The following is an 11,328-nucleotide window of genomic DNA, read 5'->3' on the forward strand; positions in this document are numbered from 1 at the left end:
CACAAAACTCTGAGCAAGAGTCTTGGCATTAGGCAGACTGGCTTAGGCTACTTTCACACCTGCGTTCAGGTGTCCGCTGGTGAGCTTCGTTTGAAGGGGCTCACGAGCGGTCCCGAACGCAGCCGTCCAGCCCTGATGCATTCTCAATGGAGGCGGATCCACTGAGAATGCATCCGCCTGCCAGCGCTCAGCCTCCGCTCCGCTCAGTGAGCGGACACCTGAACGCTGCTTGCAGAAGTCAATGGGGACGGATCCGTTTTGAAGATGACACAGTATGGCTCAATTTTCAAACGGATCCGTCCCCCATTGACTTTCAATGTAAAGTCAAAACGGATCCGTTTGCATTATCATGAACAAAAAAAAAAAACGGATCCGTTCTGGACGGATGCAAGCGTTTGCATTATAGGAGCGGATCCGTCTGTGCAGACACCAGACGGATCCGCTCCTAACGCAAGTGTGAAAGTAGCCTAACGATACAAAGTGAGCCATTTTACTAAAACGGTCAACAACCACCAAAATTACTGTTTTCCCGGAGGAACTCGGCAGATCCGTTATAAAGTCCATAGACAAGTGTGTCCAAGGATGAGACGGAATAGACAAAGGAAGAAGTGAACCAGCAGGTCGAGTATGAGCAACCTTTGATCATGCACAGGTTTCACAAGCTGCTACGTAATCCTCAACACTCTTACGTAACCTGGGCCACCAGAACCTCTGGGACACAAGATCAAAGGATGTCCAGCAAGGACAGTATCGTGATGTTCCTTGAATACCTTGTATCGCAGTCCATCAGGAACAAACAACCTCCCTGGGGGACAAGAACCAGGAGCCCCCTCCTGGGCTCCCAACACCTCAATTTCCAATTCGGGGTACAGAGCGGAGACCACCACCCCATCAGCCAAAATCGGAGCAGGATCCTCGGAATCACATCCCCCAGGAAAACTGCGAGACAACGCATCAGCCTTGACGTTTTTAACCCCCGGACGAAAAGTAACCACAAAATTGAACCTGGTAAAGAACAGTGACCATCTGGCCTGTCTAGGATTCAGACGCTTGGCAGATTGCAGGTAAGCCAAATTCTTATGATCCGTATATACAGTAACGGGATGAGACGCCCCCTCCAACCAGTGATGCCATTCCTCAAAGACCAATTTGATGGCCAGCAATTCCCTATCTCCTACATCATAATTCCTCTCGGCGACCGAGAGCTTCTTGGAAAAAAAAGCACACGGAACCCATTTGCCAGGGGATGAACCCTGCGACAGCACTGCTCCAACCCCCACCTCTGATGCATCAACCTCCACCACGAATGGCTCAGACACATCGGGCTGCACCAGAATGGGAGCAGACACAAAACATTCCTTAATTGCCCAAAAGGCCTGCAATGCCTCATCTGACCAGACAGAGACATCGGCGCCCTTCTTAGTCATATCGGTCAGAGGTTTCACAATGATAGAATAGTTCAAGATAAATTTCTATAATAATTAGTAAACCCCAAAAACTGCATCAAAGCTTTCTGATTCTCCGGTTGGTCCCATTCCAGAACCGCCCGGACCATTTCGGGATCCATACGAAAACCAGAGTCAGAAAGCAGATATCCCAGAAACGGAAGCTCCTGCACAGCAAACACACATTTCTCCAATTTGGCATATAATTTATTCTCCCGAAGGATCGTCAAAACCTGCCTCACGTGATCCCGATGGGTCTTCAGATCAGGAGAGTAAATTAGAATGTCATCCAAGTAAACAACCACGAACCTCCCCACAAAATGATGGAAAATTTTATTGACGAATCGCTGAAATACTTCTGGTGCGTTAGTTAACCCAAAAGGCATAACCAAATTCTCGAAATGACCCTCATGCGTGTTGAAGGCCGTTTTCCACTCATCCCCTTCCTTGATTCTGATCAGATTGTAGGCCCCTCTTAAATCCAACTTGGAGAACACCTTGGCTCCAACAATCTAATCAAAAAGATCGGAGATCAAAGGAAGGGGATACGGATCACGGACTGTAATACGGTTCAATTCCCGGAAATCCAAACAAGGTCTCAGTGATCCATCCTTTTTCTTTACAAAGAATAAACCCACTGCCACTGGAGACTTAGATGGCCTAATATGACCTTTTGCCAAACTCTCTGCAATATACTTCCGCATGACCTCTCTTTCAGGTTGAGAAAGATTGTAAAGCCGAGACTTTGGCAACTTAGCTCCTGGGATGAGATTAACTGGACAATCATAGTCACGATGAGGGGGCAATTCCTGAGCCCCACCCTCCGAAAAGACATCCGCAAAATCTGAGAGATACTGAGGTAAAGCCGTAGTAGACACACCAGAGATAGATGTGCCCAGACAATTATCCGAACAAAATTCACTAAAACCAATGATCTGTCTTGCTTGCCAATCTATAATTGGGTTATGTTTTGTCAACCACGGTAACCCTAAGACTATAGGAGCGGGCAAGTCCTTCATGACAAAACAAGACATGAGCTCAACATGTGAATCACCCACCCTTAACAGAATACCATGAGCAATATGAGTGAGACTCCTTTGAGAAAGAGGGGAAGAATCAATTGCGAAAACCGGAATCTCTCTTTCTAAAGTGCAAGTACTTAGACCCAGATTTTGAAGAAAAAGAAAATCAATAAGGTTTACCCCAGCACCACAGTCAATGAATACTTCAACAAAAAAAATTCTTGAGTCTAGCGCCACCATAGCTGGAGGGAGAAAACGAGTATTACAGGGAGCTTGCATACCTGCATGCTCTACTACCCCATTCACACTACCAAGAGTCAGGGATGTTTCTTTTTTCTCTTTAAGTAAACCTCTTTGTTATTTTTTCTCAACATGCGGTTTAACAAAAGGACAACCAAAAATAAAATGACCACTTTTTCCACAGTAGTAACAAAGTTTATGCAACCTCCTAAAGTTCCTACTACCAGAACGGATAGATACCTGACCCAACTGCATGGGTTCCTCCCCTACCCCAGAGTTACATGTCATATCACCCTGGGGAGCAGGTGAGACGAAACCACTCACAGAAGGGATCCCTTGCGCGGAGGGAACCTTACACCTCTCTCTAATATGTCTATCTAACCGTACTGCCAAAGACATAGCATTCTCTAATGTATCCGGGTACTCATGAAAAGCTAGGGCATCTTTCAATCTCTCTGATAACCCCTGACAAAACTGACTACGTAACGCGGGGTCATTCCACTCTGACTCAGTAGCCCATCTCCTAAACTCAACGCAGTAAGTGTCTGCAGTATGTTCACCTTGTAATAAATTACGCAATTTAGATTCCGCCATCGAGACCCGATCTGGATCATCATAAATTAATCCCAAGGCTTTCAAAAATTCTTCCACCAACTGGAGGGCCAGAGAACCGGACGGCAGAGAAAAGGTCCAGGATTGCGCGTTCCCTTTAAGCAGGGAAATGATTATCCCTACCCTCTGACTCTCATCACCAGACGAAGATGGACGCAGCCGAAAATACAACTTGCATGACTTTTTAAAGTGGATAAAGTCATCCACACTCCCTGCAAATCTATCAGGGAGAGCGACTTTAGGCTCCCCATAAATTTGACTCCCTCCAGAGCATTCTGACACCGTGTGACCGAAATACGCAGATCCGCAACCTCTAGGGATAATCCCTGCATGCGATCAACTAGCGCATCAATTGACTCCATCTCAAAACAGCTGAAAAATGGCAGACAAAGTATTGGCGGGTTATAATGTCACGGCAGAGAGGATACAAGATACACAGGATATAACATATCTGCCATTCAGAGTTTTGCAGCAATCTAACATTTCTATATGGGTGTGGTATATTAATTAGTATATAATTAGTAAGTTTTATTGAATCACATGTGCTAAACAACCAAATAAGACTTTATGTCATAGATAACACCTAGTCTATTTTGGACTTCAGGCCGTGGGTGATTTTTATTTTCATTATTTTTTCATCTCCAGATTTAAAAAGCCTATTTTTTTTTTTTTTTTTTCTGTTGGCTTTTTTTTTTTTTTTTTGCAGGGCAAGCTGTATTAAATGGAACAATTTTGGGGTACATCCAATGTGTTAATTGGGGAGCCAACATGAAAAAACACAATTCCACTGTGTTTTGGGGGGGTCTTGAGGGAGGAGGGTTGTTTCTATGGCATTCCCTATGCAGTATAAGTAACATGATAACTTTATTTGGCAAATCAGTACAATTGTGTACAAGATGTGTTTATTTTTAATATGGTTTTCTACCTTTCTACCGTAAAAACACTGTAGTTAGAATTTATCATAGGGGTAGTGCATGGTACATTTTTAAACCTGATACTTTTGTTAAGAAATACTGTCCCAGCTACAGGACTGAGTTTGCATCTTATTTTGCAACTTTAAAAAAAAAAGTCACAGTGATAAATTACAGATTCATGGATTAAAGCTAATTAACATAGCTAATCACAACCACTTTTCAACCAACTTTTCAAAACTAGAAGGAATAAATAAGAAGATTGAGCAGCTCTCACCTGCTGCACCTGTAGTGAGCACGGTACTAGCCTGGACATGGCCGTAACAGCAAATCAACAAAAAGAGAAAATCCGGCTCTTGAACAACAGGAGACACTTTATTTAGCGGTAAAACTTCCAATCCTCATAGGCAGGGTATAGTTATTGTTCAAGAGCCGGATTTTCTCTTTTTGTTAACTTTTCAAAACAGGAGTGACTGGTATAAAAATGCAAAATGTCAGAAGATTTTGGCTCAAGTTAAGTCTAAATGCTGCAAAATCCTATTTGTGCGACCTTTTGAAACCAGAATTCTGGAGGATAGGGGGATGGGTTGTTTAAACAAATAAATAAACAGCAATTTTCACCCTTTATTTGTTCACTGTACAGGATAAATAATGGGGCATATTTAAAAAGCCTGTAGATGGCATAAGTCGAGGCTGACTGTCTAGACCTGCACAGATGAAGGACGACCACCCAGATGTATATAGTCAACAGGTAAGCAGGAAAGGGTTAATAATGTTGATAGTTCACCCCCATGCTCCCTCTGTACTGACTAAAGTGCCACTGAAATACATTGACAGGACTCCTGAGCTTGCACTCAAAATGGAAAAGAACTACCTGAGTGCAAGCTCAGTTGCAAGTTCTCTCAATGTATTTCAGTGGCATTTTACGGCATCTCAGAGGGGGAATGGTGCTGACATCAACATGTTAACCCATTCCTGCTTGCCTGTTGACTATATATGTCCGGGCTGTCACAGCACAAACCTAGGGGTGCATCTAGCCTTTCTGCTCCTACTGCACAAAATGTTGCAGATCTGACCTTAGATTTGACAGGTAAAATCTGTGGTCAAACATTTGGATTTTCTGCAAATGGGGAGTGGGGGCTTGTCTTTAGCAAAAATATTTCACTATGTGTATTATTATCTTTTGTGTTTGAAATGAGTGAAGAACCTGGAGTCCAGGGGTTACTCACCTCCTTCGGCTCCAGTGCTGTCTGGTGCTCCAATCCTTGGTCCACAACTAGGCAGGAAGGAACTGAATCCAGGCATTCTGCTGTATAGACAACCAGGAATAGGTGTGAGAACACTAACACTCAGAGAAAGAGTCAACAACAAGCATACACTTGTACCTAGCACAAGCATACATACACAGCATATACACAGTCCAGTCACATTATTATGAACACCAGCTAATAGCTAGAGTAACCGCCATATGCAACATAGACAGCAAATAAATGGACTGGGAGTTACTCAATATGGTTCTAGTAGGTTGTCACAGATCTCTAGAGCCATGATGATTGCAGTGCATCCCACAACTGCTGGAAGGTACATGGGGGAGGATTCATAGAGCGAACATGACGATTAAGGTGGTCCCACATATGTTCAATTGGCCAGGGTAGTACTTGAAAGTCTTGGTCATTTTCTTCCAAACAGTGCCGGACATTTCTAGCAGCATGACATGTTGCATTGTCTTGCTTGAAGATCCCATCTGCCCCAGGCAAGACAATCAGCATGTATGGGTGTACGTGATCTGCAAGGATGGATTCATACCCAAATTGGTTGAGCGCGCCTTTCACATGGATGAGTGTGCTCAGAGAACGCCAAGAAAACATTCCTCTGACTAATGCTGCTACCACCAACTTCTGTTCTTCCGGCAAGGGTTGCAGGGTGTTTTTCTTTTGATGTTTCTAATCTGAACTGCCAACATCCATCTGGTCGATGAACCAGAAAAACATACACACATACAGTGCCTTGCAAAAGTATTCACCCCCCTTTCCCCTTGACTTTTTTGCCCATTCCTCCTTACAAAACTGCTCCAGCTCTTCGGCACGTTCTTCTACAGGCGTGTGACATCAGCACGGGTGAGGCCGGTTTGAACGAGACAGAAAAAGAACAATGGCAGTGAATGTTTATTCCACATCAGTAACCAGTGACAATCTAAGTCGTCATGACATGCTTGCTTAGATTAATGAGTCCCTACAACTCCAGCTGACCAAGATAGAGCATATGTGTTCAGGTAGGATGTATTGACAGTTTATACAGTCGTGGCCAAAAGTTTTGAGAATGACACAAATATTCGTTTTCACAAAGTTTGCTGCTAAACTGCTTTTAGATCTTTGTTTAAGTTGTTTCTGTGATGTAGTGAAATATAATTACACGCATTTCATACGTTTCAAAGGCTTTTATCGACAATTACATGACATTTATGCAAAGGGTCATTATTTGCAGTGTTGGCCCTTCTTTTTCAGGACCTCTGCAATTCGACTGGGCATGCTCTCAATCAACTTCTGGGCCAATTCCTGACTGATAGAAACCCATTCTTTCATAATCACTTCTTGGAGTTTGTCAGAATTAGTGGGTTTTTGTTTGTCCACCCGCCTCTTCAGGATTGACCACTCAAGTTCTCAATGGAATTAAGATCTGGGGAGTTTCCAGGCCATGGACCCAAAATGTCAACGTTTTGGTCCCCGAGCCACTTAGTTATCACTTTTGCCTTATGGCACAGTGCTCCATTGTGCTGGAAAATGCATTGTTCTTCACCAAACTGTTGTTGGATTGTTGGAAGAAGTTTCTGTTGGAGGGTGTTTTGGTACCATTCTTTATTCATGGCTGTGTTTTTGGGCAAAATTGTGAGTGAGCCCACTCCCTTGGATGAGAAGCAACCCCACACATGAATGGTCTCAGGATGCTTTACTGTTGACATGACACAGGACTGATGGTAGCGCTCACCTTTTCTTCTCCGGACAAGCCTTTTTCCAGATGCCCCAAACAATCGGAAAGAGGCTTCATCGGAGAATATGACTTTGCCCCAGTCCTCAGCAGTCCATTCACCATACTTTCTGCAGAAGATCAATCTGTCGCTGATGAGAGAAGTGGCTTCTTTGCTGCCCTTCTTGACACCAGGCCATCTTCCAAAACTCTTCGCCTCACTGTGCGTGCAGATGCGCTCACACCTGCCTGCTGCCATTCCTGAGCAAGCTCTGCACTGGTGGCACTCCAATCCCGCAGCTGAATCCTCTTTAGGAGACGATCCTGGTGCTTGCTGGACTTTCTTGGACGCCCTGAAGCCTTCTTAACAAGAATTGAACCTCTTTCCTTGAAGTTCTTGATGATCCTATAAATTGTTGATTGAGGTGCAATCTTAGTAGCCACAATATCCTTGCCTGTGAAGCCATTTTTATGCAACGCAATGATGGCTGCACGTGTTTCTTTGCAGGTCACCATGGTTAACAATGGAAGAACAATGAATTCAAGCATCACCCTCCTTTTAACATGTCAAGTCTGCCATTTTAACCCAATCAGCCTGACATAATGATCTCCAGCCTTGTGCTTGTCAACATTCTCACCTGAGTTAACAAGACGATTACTGAAATGATCTCAGCAGGTCCTTTAATGACAGCAATGAAATGCAGTGGAAATGTTTTTTTGGGATTAAGTTAATTTTCATGGCAAAGAATGACTATGCAATTCATCTGATCACTCTTCATAACATTCTGGAGTATATGCAAATTGCTATTATAAAAACTTAAGCAGCAACTTTTCCAATTTCCAATATTTATGTAATTCTCAAAACTTTTGGCCACGACTGTAGATATGTTGTTTCCTGGATCAGTCACATTAAAGAAAGTGAAATTTCAAGCCAAACTTGAACACGAGTACATCCAGAACTTCAAAGTGCTACAAGCCGGCTTCAAGAAAATGGGTGTGGACAAAATAATTCCAGTGGACAAATTGGTGAAGGGAAAGTTCCAGGACAACTTTGAATTTGTACAGTGGTTTAAAAAGTTTTTTGATGCAAACTATGATGGCAAAGAAATAACAGGAATAGCTCACTCCTATGCGATCAGGACCAGGTGCTCTAGGCCAGAAAACTGTATCACCCGTACAGAGAAAAATATTGGAAATAGATAAATAAACTGGACTGGCACTCTGTATGTGTGGCGTAATACGGATAAAATGCAATAAAATATCAATAAAAGATAAAATAAAAAATATAGAATGCAATGTAGAGTGATCACACAATTTAATTCAAATAGCAATAAAATCACCAAAATACATGGCTTAAAAAATGAACGCTGCACGGCAATCCTGTATAAAATAAACATGCAATAACAATAGTATATTGTTCATATAATGTTCATGAAATATAATCCTAATGCGTTCTTGGAATCATGTATATCCAATAGTATTCAATAATATTCCTACATATAAGATTCTTTTAGTAGGAAAAGAAAGCAGGTTAAATGTCCTTCCTCTCAAGTACTTTATATAGGGAGGAATGCCGCTTGAATGTGCGGTTGTGAATCCTGTCCGTGATTTGAAGAGGACTTTGAAAAAACAGGTTCCCAAAAAAACTTTAGTTGCGATCCAATTCAATAGGTGGATAAAGTGCTGTGTGCTCTAAGGTAAAAATAGATCTTACCTTGGCCCAGATGATATTCAAAGTGGATGTAGATACCGCATACCTGATTGTGATTCCTCTGTGATATGCACGGTTTCGCGTTGTTTGAATGAACGCCGAGGTAGCGTGGTCTATGGCGTGCTCCTGGCTTAGTCCGTAGCGAGGTATCGTGAGAGCTAGTAACCGGACTGTTCGTATCCCAGGACGCCCACGTCTCACGTGATCTGTGACGTGCCTCTAGTCCGTGACCATATCGAGGTATCGCAGGAACTGTGCTCGGCGGTTTCTATGTAGAAAGATTTTTTACTGGAGCGCTCCAATTTTTGAAGAAATGTTCACAGACTTTGTGTCATCTGTAAAAAGGCCTTAGACGAAATGGGAGCTATCAGCTGGTTACGCCAGACGCGTTTCGGGGACCTCAGTAGCAGTAGCAAACAAACCTGCCCAGGGAGTTGCCAGAAAGCCTGCTGCCATGGGCAATGGTGAAGAGGAATCTGCAGAACTAATTCAACAGGTAAACGTCCTGAAAATCACTGTTGAAGACTTAGAGAAAGAAAGAGACTTTTATTTCGGCAAGCTAAGGAATATTAAACTGATCTGCCAAGAGAACGAAGGAGAGAGTGACCCTGTTCTGCAGAAGATCATAGAGATTCTTTATGCCACAGATGATGGCTTTGTCATACCAGATGAAGGCGCACCCCCAGAAGACCAGGAAGAATATTAACGGCACTCTCGTACCATGCAGTCATTTCCAGAAAAACATATTTTTTTTTTGTTTCCCTCCCAAATCATGTGCTTAACTGTAAAATATCCCTTTTATTCTCAGAGGGCTGGTTCAGCGCCTCACTTTTTGAAAGTGTACTTTGCCAAAGTTTCCAAAGTTTCACTTATTTTACAGTGGTTTAACCTTGGAGATGTCTGATTTTGTAGCAAAGAAGTATTGTTTTTATTGAACATTTTTGAGAACTTGAGAAGGTTCATATGTTGCAGAAAAGAATGTTTTAAATTGATTGTCGCTAAATGAAACGTGGGGTTGGGCAAACGACAAAAACGTATTGGAAGTCTTGTATTCATTGTAATGAGATTAAATCTAGTGAACAAGAGTTGAAAATGCCTTAAGAAGTTTACACGTGCTTTCATATCGAAGCCCAAGAAACTATAACCCTGGCGGCATGAGCGAGTTGCGTGCTCGTTGTGAAGCTGGTGTGCTTTCTTCTTAATCGTTTAAGGGCGTTTTCCTGGCTCCTCATATTGTTGACTGAGTGGAGCGGGGGGGCGGGGCACTACTACTAATGTCCAGACATTGAGAATTACACCCACTGGACATGCATAGTTGCCAAATGTCCCGAATTTTCAGGGACTGTCCCGGGCCAGAAATGGGTGGGGATAATGATAACACCGACCATAAGCTGGCGTTTCCAGGTAGAGTTGGGGCATTCCCAGGGTCAAGGTTTGGGATGCCATGACTTTACCAACCTAAACATTGCTAAGTATGGACATGATTAGTTGTGATGTGAAGTTCTCATATACAGATATGACAGCAGACGTTGACACACACAGATAGAGACAAACACACAGACACTTATTTGCTTGCAGGCTGCTGCAGGTTCTCCTTCTCCTCCTCGAAGGCTTAAGGACCATTGAGAGACAGTCATGTGACATGCCGACATCATCATATCCCAAAGGTCTTTTACCCTCTCCCAATGCCTAGAGGATATTCTAAATTGCAGTTTTATTGAAGCTTTTGCTGTGAATTGCGGCAAAACCCTGCAATAAATCTGTGATGTACCATATGATGTGTGCAGTGCTGTGCAAGACTACAGGGCTGGAGGCTAAATTGCTGCCTGCCTGCAGTCCTAGCAGAGCATTGCCAGAAGCCAGAGGCACAATTTGCCTCATCATTGGTGCGCCCCTAGTACTGCCCCACTCTCCTTACCGACGTCAGAGAGGGGCATTGGTACATGCATAGAACACCTCTGTGACCCTGTTGTCTCCAGACAGCTGAGATCACAGAGGTTTACCTTGGAGACCAATCAGTATGACCTTAGGGCATGTGAGAGCTTTAACAAACAGTCTCAGTGCTCACAAGTGTTTGAATGATCTCCCTCTCCTCAGTGCTGTTTGGAGAGGGAGATCACAATAACCCTGCAGCACCTTCATGACCATTGCTGTTTCCAGACAGCCGAGATCACAGAGTTTTACACCAGAGACCAAGGATCGCAAAGACTTTGGGGGTTGTATTCCTCCTGTAACGGGGGCTAATATATCTGCCCCAGTTACAGGAGAAATCAGCAATTAAAATTTGTTTAGACACCAGTCTTAATAAGGCCCTGTGCTGATGGTGGCCCGCCGAAGTTATGTAGAGGCGCCGGCCTCTACATAACTTCGGCGGATCCACCCCCACTTCTAAATCTACACCAACTCTCTTGCTGGCATAGAAT

The 11,328-nt window shown here is 43.4% G+C and overlaps 1 pseudogene; it reads left to right on the forward strand.

Moving 5' to 3' along the window:
- Positions 1–6,381: 6,381 nt before the first annotated feature.
- Positions 6,382–9,990, forward strand: LOC121001126 (annotated as a pseudogene).
- Positions 9,991–11,328: the final 1,338 nt, after the last annotated feature.

Source organism: Bufo bufo, chromosome 5 (genome assembly GCF_905171765.1).
Source record: "Bufo bufo chromosome 5, aBufBuf1.1, whole genome shotgun sequence".
NCBI lineage: Eukaryota > Metazoa > Chordata > Amphibia > Anura > Bufonidae > Bufo > Bufo bufo.